The following is a 9,820-nucleotide window of genomic DNA, read 5'->3' on the forward strand; positions in this document are numbered from 1 at the left end:
ATGAGAATGCGAGAAGGTGTCGGACCACGAAAGACGACGGTATGAAACGACGAAACGCTTTTCGTCTCGGTATTTCATAGAAACGTTGTGTTACTACACGTTGGTACTACACTTGTGGAGTAAACCTTGTAGAATTTAGGCATCGAGGAATTCTCTCATAAAACACTATCGTGTAATCTAATTATTGTAATTGTATTGTAAATTTTCGATAGATGGCACTGTACTACAATTCAATTATTTTACTATATTCACGTCATACGTTTTTCTGACGTTGCTTTTTATATTTTTTCGTGTATTATTATTTTATGTATTCCATTGTAATTTTGGTATTATTTCTAAATAAAATAGTTAAGAATTATATTAAATGAACATTTGATAACAAAGCCACAACTACGTGTGGTCCGAGCATCTTAGTATATATACGAGTATATTTTCACATCCATGTTGCATCGCAACACCAAGATAGATGTTAGAAAATATTATAGCAACAAGGGTTGTGCCCCGAAACCTTTCCCCTTTATCTCGATATTTTTCATCGACTCGAACGATAACTCGAGGCTCGACTACACCCACCTCCCACCCACACCCCAGCCTTCTGCACCAACCCCCCTCATTCCCTGTTCTCTTCTCAGGGTTGTGGTCGAGTAAAAAGTTGGTGTATGGACCAAACCGAAAACTAGTAAAATACTAGTTCGAACACAACATTTCACGAACGTGTAGCACAGGCGTGACCGGTACGAGAACGATAGGATCGTCGCATTTCCCGTGGGATGCTCGTATATAAGGTAAACTTATGTCAAACGTAAATTCCCCTTTTGGACTATCTTATCTGTAGTAGTACGGTTTGCATCCTACCACCGATATAGAGACCATGGTCAAACATTATGCGAAATTGAAAAACCGAAAGAGCCAACGCCACGTTCCCCGATCGATGAACTTCCGGTCAACAGGATCAACGATCTTAAGGACCGGAAGATCTATCTGGATGGCTTGTCGTCCTTAAGGTTCACTGAAGAAAATCTCGCATAAATCTTCAATGTTTTATCCCCACGGTTTTATACGATCATCCCATCAATTCGAATCTTTTTTTTTTTTTTTTTTACTAAATAACGTAATATTAGCTTCGAATATTTTTCTATTTTCTCTCATAAGAAAAAAAAAACTGTTTTTTAACGAGGTAAAAATATATTTCCCATGTTATATAAATAAAAGTATGATATTCTCGACCTTTTAAAAAAGAAATAATTTCAAAAAAAGAATCGTAGTGTTAAAAGGGGGAAGGAAAAAGTTGGAGGAGAAAAAAAAATATATATATAGGGAGAGAGAAGAACCATTCCGAAGGACACTTCATCACGATTTAACGTAATAAAAGTCAAATAAGGCCCGGTCCTCGTAATGCCCCCCTCACCGACACCTTTTCTCGCAAAGGATTGGAAACAAAATGTCGTAAAATATCGGAACGATGAACGCCGGTAACGTCTCATCTCCCTCTCTTTTTTTCCTCCCTTTTTTTCTCTACTACTTCTTCCTTTTTTCCCTCTCTCTCTCTCTCTCTCTCTCTCTCTCTCTCTCTTTTCCACCCTTAACTCGATGACCGAAGTACCACCGCCTCTAGGACGGATATAAAATCGAGTATAGTGGAAGGGTAAGGAAAAGTGGGAAGAGGGGGTGGTGTGGAAGGGGGAAGAGGTAAGCGAGACAGTAAATATAAATAAAAATGGAAAGCCGGCCATAATGGCCGGTAGAAAAGCATGACGCATACCCCAATCCATGGCTGTTTCAAATTGATATTTCGAAAGTGCTACCAAAATTCTTCGTACCATCCAAAGTATCGTTTTCGTACTACTTCTTTTCTCTTTCTTTCTTTCTTTCTTTCTTTCTCTTTTTTCCATCATTCGTTTACCCCACTCCCTCTTCCACCCCTTTTTCACATTTTTCTCATTCCCATTTTCTTTCTTTCTTTCTTTCTTTCTTTCTTTCTTTAGATGTCATCGTGATACTTACGTCAAAATTGATTTTATTTCCTCTCGCCGATTCTCAACACCAATCCGAACTTATCTCAAACCGGATAGTCAATTTCTTGACTACAGCTGGAAAAATCCAGCCACAGTTCTCTGAAGAAATGAAAAGAAAGAAAGAAATAAAAGGGCGGGGGGGGGGAGGAAAAAAAATAATACGAAAGAAAACTAGATCTCGATATAATGCTTTAATAAATGTCTAAATAAATTGTTCAAAATTCGATACTCGTAAGGATAAGTAGTTATATGCAGTTACATTTACATCGTGAAATTTCACGATTATCGTATCGTTAAACGACAAGTATCTCTATTGGTATATTAAGGTATATAAAGATATTATGTATGATATTTCATATAAAAACGATTCAAAGAAATTGACAAACACGCAAAAATCACGTTCACAACAACATTCAATCGCGATATCATTTTATTTAAACTGTATTTATCCAAATGAAACAAAATTTGATGAAAATTAGCTGGTCGATCGATTATTAATCATTTTTATTCTAACAATTATACAAATAGAATTTGATAAATGGGATAGAAATCGTATATACAAATTATTTCACATTGAGAATACTGGCTCAGAAAAATCCATGCATACGATGAACGTGTAACAGAGTCAAAATATAACGAAACGTTCTTTTTCTATCTTCTATTTTCTTCTTTTTCAGCCCCACCCCCAACCCCCCATCTATCTCTTATGTTCTCTATCTTTCTCTCTCTTTCTCCTCTTTCTATTTCCAGAACCAACAAAGGAAGGATTTGTCGCGAGACGAGATTTCACGGCTACCGACGACAAAACCTTACCTCCACTCCCCTTACCACACTCATATTCGTATACTTTGCAAAAGCTTTTAGGTTGTTACAAATGCATACACATATGCTACTACTACCACTACTACTACTACTTCATTCAAATTACGAGCAAAGTGATTTCTTCGGAGAACATAAACCTATTCTTTTTTTTATATATATATATAATTTATAATGGTTTTCTAAAATGCTGTTTCAATATATTATTAAACATATACAAATATATACAAAAATTATGTTCTAATGTTGTTTTAAAATGGTTTTCTAATAGTTCTTGAATCTTTGCTAGGTTAGTTTTCGAAATAAAGACAAAAGTGCGTTTCTTTATAACGAAAAAAGCTTTTATTGACAATATTTACAACATTTAATGAATTAACAAAAGTTTCATTCACCTATAATAAAATAAAGAACAATATTTTCCATTTTATATTTCTTTATAGAAAATTTTCCTCTCATTTCTTCCTATCACTTGTGTTGTGATATCTAGCGTTGCATATAAACACTAAATTAAAGAAAAACACTATTATAAAAGATATGGTTTTCTTGATATATTTTAAACAAAATTATAATGTATTTTAAACAGGAATGGAAAGAATATTTATTTTGAAAATTTGAAATCGTTGTATTATCGAAAAACAAATGTTTTTACTGTTATTATTATTATAATGAAAATAAAGATGAAGATAATAAACGAGAATAAGATACATACAAGAAGAATAATGAGAATAAGGAACAACAAGGTTGAACGAGGCTAACTATTAAGAAAAATAGAAGTAGAAGGAGGAATGGTGGCTATGGTTAAGATGATTCCCGTCAATTAATCTCCCTGTAAACGAGAGCATTTTCATTTTCGCTGATGCCCTACTCCTCGACCTCGGAGAATAATAATCCATCTTAAATAACCCGTAGGCTGAACTCAGTGGTAGCTTCCTTGGCTGCTGAGCTACCAAGGTATACCTCTTCCTTCCCTTTCCCCACCCTACACCCACTCACCAACCCTTCTCTCTCTCTCTCTCACTCTCTCTCTGCTAGTACGGCAACTTAGCGTAAGCTAAAGTAATCTCGACGGAAGATTCAATTACTGGTCCGTGAGTGCAGCTCGAGATTTAAAAACAGAAATTATGCCCATCGTCAGTCGCATTAACCAGCGTTCGTTCATTTAGTGCGTCCTCCGTCTTCAAATTTTACAACTACGATAAAGAGGAAGGTAAAAATGGAATCTTAAAAAGAGGGAACAAAATCAAAAAGAAATCGAAATATGTCGTCCTATGTCTCGGATTTGAATGATTGCAAATTTTTAATTGTTCATATAACTTTTAATATATTTTAATTTTAATTATAAAAATGGGAATATAATATTTTAATGAAATAATAGAAATAATTATTATTGGTTCAATCACATCTTATCTTCTTAATCGTTACTTTATCACAATTATCAGAGGACTTCATGATGGAGGAATTAGCGTACGTACAATTAGCATTCAAACGAAATCTATTTTTCTATTGAAATAAATCATTTTATATTCTTATGATTCTTCTTTTATAAAAATTTAACATTAGGTTATATGATTGAATCTGTTCAAGATATAAGTTTGACTATTTCAAAGATAGAAATTCAGATGTGATAGGAATATGAATAAGAGAGTATCTTTTTGATGACCAGCAAGTGAAATTGTTCCTTCGATAGATAGAAATGCGTGAAATTCGACAGACAAGGAAGGGAAACGAACTGCAAGGGCCGCAAAATCGTCAACGGGAAAATGTCCGTGCCTTTGAAGATAGAAACGATAAACCTTTGAAGAGCTTATCCGCACGTCTGCCTTCGAATAGTATTCGTGAGTTGGACCACATACGACAGAGAGAACGAACTGTATAAACGAATGAGAGAAGAACGTTTCTTCTTTGCTTATGAAAATACGTTGCATTGATGTAATCCTAACTATATCTTTAAATCCACTTTGATCCTAGTCTTTATTGGATTTAATTAGATCGAGCAATACGATTATAACATACTTATATTAATTTCACCTTTAGAATAGCATAGATTATTTTTGTTGTCATTTCAAATGATTGTACATTGATACGTTGATAATTTTATTACAAAAGATTGGTTAATCGAAAATTTTGAAAGACGTAAAAGAATGTCACAAAAGTGTAGATAATTTTCTTGTAATACCAATATCTTCTATATATATATAAATTTAGTGTAACAATGTTTGTCCACTTATAATTCCAAAACTACTGAACCGATCTTAATGAAATTGTTTGTTATTTTGTATAATGTATTCCAATTTAAAATATATAGGGTAGTTTTTATCGCGATTAATTTTTATTTTTTGGTGCTAATTTAAAGATTTATTATTTAGAAGCTATCTAGATCTCTAGGTATTGTAAATTTTCTCCGAAATTATAAGTGAATATTTACTTTGATTACATTGAATAGTTTAGAAATATATTAAAAATCAACGTATTATAAAAAAGCCACAGTAATGCGTGGTTTGATCACCTAGTATATTATATATTTGACCATCAATGTGTTTTACCTATTTTATTTATCTTTCCTTCTATTTCTATCTCTCTTTCTCTCTCAGAGGAGAGATCAGTAGACGACAGAGAATGGCGCCTAAACCGAGATAGGATAGGAGCGAAGCGTGAAGAGACCGTTATTGTGAGCGCTGACGCGCGTCATTTGATCGAGTAGACTGTCGAAAGTGTGTGTGTGAGAATGAGAGTGAGAGAGAGAGAGAGAGAGAGAGCGATGGCAAGTTTGTGTGTGCACCATTTCCCATGGTGTCCCCTCTGACCCGCGGCTCGAGCTCGCTAACGTTCTGGCAAGTGTTCGCGAAGTGTTCGAAGGGGGTGGCCAAGTTGTACAACCCTAGCCCGCAACGACAACGACAACGACAACGACAACGATGACGACAACGACGACGACAACGACGACGACGACGACGACGACGACTCGGTAGGGTGGAATTTACCCCGCAGGCTGGCCAACCTAATGGAAACAAGAAATTGCGGCAAACAGCGTTACCCACGCTTCGACACCCCGTAAATATTGCGGGAGGGACCATCACCGACAAGCCAACCCTCTCTCTCTCTCTCTCTACCTTTCTTCCTTCCTTCCTTCCTTCCCCCCCTTCTCTCTATTTCTCTGTAGCTTCTCAAAAGGGATAACTATCAAGACTAGATCAACGTTCATTCGAACGATCAATCGACCCAACTTTGTGTTCCTTCATATTTTTCAATCAATTAACAACAATATGAATTAATATTATTTAGGAATTATTTTTTTTCTTCTTTTGTTAATAATTATAAATAAAAAAAAAGCAAAACGTATAAATAATAATAATAATAATAAGTTAATATAAAGTTATAAATTTTAGTAGCAAAAAAGGTTGTCGGTACAAACTGTGTATCGTAATTCTTTTATAGATTCTATCGTTGTTTACACGTATACACCTATGTTTATCTATGTTCTTTTTTTCTTTTTCTTTTGGAGAAAAGTTTGACGAGTTAGGCACGGGGAAAAAAAACCCCGGTAGCTTGTAACGGTAAGCTTGTAAATAGGTAGAAAGAGCAAACAAACTTCAGGATGCTCGATTATTCTTCGAAGAATTAGGACGGCATTCAGTTTGGTTGAAAATCATGGGCGCATTGTCGCGATTCCTTCGAATGCATGGGCCAATTGCCTCTTTCCATTTCTTCTTCTTCTTCTTCTTCATCTTCTTCATCTTCTTCATCTTCTTCTCTCCTGTTATTCTTCCTTTCTCTCTTTTCTTTCTTCTTGCGTTTTGTCGACGCGTCTCGTTGAAGCAGCCAGAGCAAAGAGTCTCGGCATTTTACCATTGCTCTCACCGAATGAGAGAGAGTCAAGTTTTCCGAATGTCGGGTAATGAGATTAGCTAGAGGAGAAACGGTAATCAGGAATAAAAATGCGTCAACCGGCGGCATTTACGCTAACTAATCTCCTTCAAGAGCTTGCCTCTAACATAGTTAGCCAAAGGCGCTTGCCTTTTCCAACGCCTGGCCGGCTTGTTAGCTTGATAATTGGCCATTTTTATGCTAAGTAGTCGCCCGGCTGTTACGAGCCGCGTTTTAGTTTCTCTTTATCTCAAGGTTTGCATTTAGAAATGAACATTTTCTTACCTAAGGTAAGAAAACGAACGAAGAAGATGGAAATAGAGAAACAGATAGAAAAAAAATATATATATACACACACAACACACATATATATAAACAGGATTAGAAAGAGAGAGAGAGAGAAGGACAGGAAGTCCCTTTTACCTTCGAATGAAATCGCTTTGTCCACGAAACTATCGATTCGACCTTTGCCGAACTTTTATTTCCTTTAGAATATTTTGTTTGTTTAACAGAAAAAAAAAAAAATAAAATAAGATAAACTATTAATTTACGGTGTCATAAAAATAACATCGACAATGTAATGAATGTTATCAAGTTTGAAAAATTCTTTTTTTACTAATAAAATATTATCTATCGTCAAATAACGTATTGGATAGGAACGTTGATTATTTTCATTATCTCATCGTATTAAATCGGCTCGTCGACCATTACGATTTTCGTTGAATTTTCACAGACAGATAACTTCAATGATGACGACGTTGCCAATAGAATTACGGTTACGTTTATTGGATCGACTTTCACATCGTCAGGCGTCCTTCGGTAAAGAAAGAAAAAGGATAAAAGAAACAAGAGACAGGACTTATAACGTCAGAGGGTAAAAAGGAGAGTAAAACCCGACAGAAAGAGAGAGAAGGAAAGAGAAACAGAGATAAACAGAGAGAGAGAGAGAGAGAATTTAAGGGGTGAATAGGGGTGGGATGAAGAGAAACAAGGAAGCTCGAAAATCCATCTAGTGATTTCACAGGCAATTATGTCGAAGCATCCCGGTGCGGCTGAGTTACTCTTATTTAACGCCAATGTGAGCCGAAAACACGCCTCGACGAGCTTGCACCGCGATCCCGTTTGCGCAAAATTGTCAATGATAGAATGGCAGATTGAAACGTCACATTGAACGTCTAGCAAACAGGGTTTTCCTTTCTCTCCTCCCTTCATACTCCCACGCCTCCACACCTACGACCATCCCACCCCCAACCCGTTCAACTCCGAATGCGGAAAACTTCGATGCTACCGATTGATTCATCGATTTGTCCACGTCGTTTATTACAACACCGCGAATCCCGTTGGCGAGAGTCATGTTGTTGGTACCACGTGGAAAAATATTTATATTCGTGAACGTGAATTTAACGCCTGGTATGTTTGAAAAATTTCGAAATCTCTTCGCAAAACGGTCTCTCTCTCTCTCTCTCTCTCTCTCTCTCTCTCTCTCTCTCTCTCTCTAATGCGTTTGCCTATTTTTTTTTCTTTTTATCTTTTTTTTTTTATCGAAGATAGATAGGTGACTTGTTGTTGGATCAATCGTACCTTTCAAATAATATCTCTCTTCTTTCTTCTTTATCTCTTTTTTTTTCCATATTTAAAGAACTATTTACTATTTCTATTATTATGTTTGGTTTCCATTGATATAACCGAACCGACAAAATATCTCTAACCAAACTTATCTCATGTATTTATTAGACAAATTATAAAGATTTTCCTGGAGAATGTAAAAAAATAAATAAAGGAAAAACACATCCCTTGTATAAATATGCCAGTCATACCAATGTCTTCTTATATTTATATATATATATGTTTCTATGTATTTATTTGGTGAAGATTACAATATCTTAGTAGAAGAAAAAAATATAGATAATAATTCTATTTTATGGTTCGAAGATCAAAGTATTGAACCCAAAAAAAAAAAATAATACAGAATATTGTAGATACCATAAGATTGATCTTTTAGCGATAAACTGAAGCTTTTTTACTATCTAAAAAATATAGAAAAACAAAATAAATAAATAAATAAAATTCAGAGAGGAGAAGAAAAAGTTCAAATAGAAAAATCATAGGATGACTGCTAACAAAATATAAAGAAACGATATATATATATAGTATACTAAATAACACGAAAGAATATATGACGTAAAAGTCCAAAAGTTTCTCTGATAAATTGCATTCGAAAAGAGAAGTCTCTCCTCTCATTCACCTTTTCCTTACCCCGCAGCTAACCCTCGACAAAAGTATCGAACGATTCCTCTCTTCGCGGTGGTTGAATCGAATGAAAAGAAAGCAGCGGTAAGAGAACGATAATTCAATTACCGGAGACCTAGATAAATACGCGAACGAACGCGAGCTAGCAGCACCAACTGCGTTTCCAACCTTTCCACATTTTTCCCTCTCGTAGTAGTAGTAGTAATAGTAATAGTAGTAGTAGTAGTAGTAGTAGTAGTAGTAGTAGTAGTAGTAGTAGTAGTTCGATAGAAATATCGGAGAAGTGAATTTACGCATTTACGGGAATGTATTCTTTACGTTATTATCCTTTTTCCTACTTATTGTCATCCTTCGTTTGTAACACAATAGATTGTCTCCTCTATTTGAAGGGATACAATGGAATAAAAGAAAGAAAGAAAAGAAAAAAAAAAAAAGAAATAATAAGGAACGAAAAAGAAATCCAAAATGATATTTTTATCGAAACGTTTTTTCTCCCCTACACCCCTTTTATCAAACTAACTTTAGTTATTTTAATAATTATAACGTTATTTACAATGTAAACAAAAGTTAAATAAACATAGAAATATACTATATATATATATATATATATAGAATAGATATCCAAGTTGATAGATAGACTATCTAAAGGCAGTTAACATTATCTTACAAAAAAAAACCCCTGTGGCTATCTTTCTTTTAGATATAAGAAACAACACGACTGGTGTGATCTTCCTAATCCCGAATGCTTGTAGGCCCTTTTAGAAGGACTAAATTGGAGAAACAGCGTTTCGTTGGAAAGCTACGAGCGATATCTTAGCCGCTTTACTCGTCTTGGCTAAGAGTAAAGAGTTAAGATCTATAATATAAGAGCA

Source organism: Polistes dominula, unplaced genomic scaffold (genome assembly GCF_049000335.1).
Source record: "Polistes dominula isolate Pdom_NZ unplaced genomic scaffold, Pdom_raw_medaka contig_79, whole genome shotgun sequence".
In the NCBI taxonomy this organism is placed as follows: Eukaryota; Metazoa; Arthropoda; class Insecta; order Hymenoptera; family Vespidae; genus Polistes; species Polistes dominula.